This window comes from Octopus sinensis, linkage group LG2 (assembly GCF_006345805.1).
Source record: "Octopus sinensis linkage group LG2, ASM634580v1, whole genome shotgun sequence".
NCBI classification, from domain to species: domain Eukaryota; kingdom Metazoa; phylum Mollusca; class Cephalopoda; order Octopoda; family Octopodidae; genus Octopus; species Octopus sinensis.
This window is the reverse complement of record NC_042998.1, coordinates 91,258,715-91,259,771: the sequence shown is the minus strand read 5'-3', so window position 1 is coordinate 91,259,771 and position 1,057 is coordinate 91,258,715.

Here is a 1,057-nt window from a genome sequence, read left to right as displayed (position 1 = left end):
ATATATAATATATATATTAATAATAAATATTAGGGAATAAATCCAAACTTACAGGGAAAAATCAGATTTAGGATTGAATCCAGTTTATAATAAAATATTATATTATATAAATTAGAGACAAAACCACTATTATGCAAATCAAACAAAGAAAGACTTAATCCAATACATAAATTAATTTATATAATTTAGAAATTTAACAATTATTAATATCCACTACGATCGTTTCATGTCTTCTTTTCATCACATCTTTGAGTAGTAGACATTCTTCAGGTGGTTTCAAATATTCTTGGCGAGTTTAAACTATGAACTAATTTTAAATCACAAACGTCTTTTGTGATTTAAAATTAGTTCATAGTTTAAACTCGCCAAGAATATTTGAAACCACCTGAAGAATGTCTACTACTCAAAGATGTGATGAAAAGAAGACATGAAACGATCGTAGTGGATATTAATAATTGTTAAATTTCTAAATTATATAAATTAATTTATGTATTGGATTAAGTCTTTCTTTGTTTGATTTGCATAATAGTGGTTTTGTCTCTAATTTATATAATATATATATATATATGTATGTATGTATGTATGTGTGTGTGTGTGTGTGTGTATGTGTGTATGTATGTATGTATGTATGTATGTATGTATGTGACGAAAGATCTGTCTTTCTGCCCACAACCTTCGTAAAGAACAAAACGTGCTTATACTTGTCTCCTTCATAAGCTCGTCTTCCTCACGTTCATAATAATTTTTCTATCGTCTTGGCTTAACAGCCCTCACCGGTTATTTTTACTGCTTTGTTCTCACTGTCCTGTTCTTGTTACCACTTTCATCATCCGCAAAAAATTCCTAATTTTCTTTGCGGAAAGGACTGTTTCAACGAAGTCGCGTCTTGTCCTTGCCTTCGAAACGTGGAGTAGATGAAACAGGGACAACTGAAGAAGGGGAATGTTCTTTATGTTGCATGTCTCGTTTCTGTTTTCGTTTCTCATTGTTATCAACGTTTTTTTATGTCCTGTACCCATATAAGCATGTATATATACATATATATGTAGGTAATACA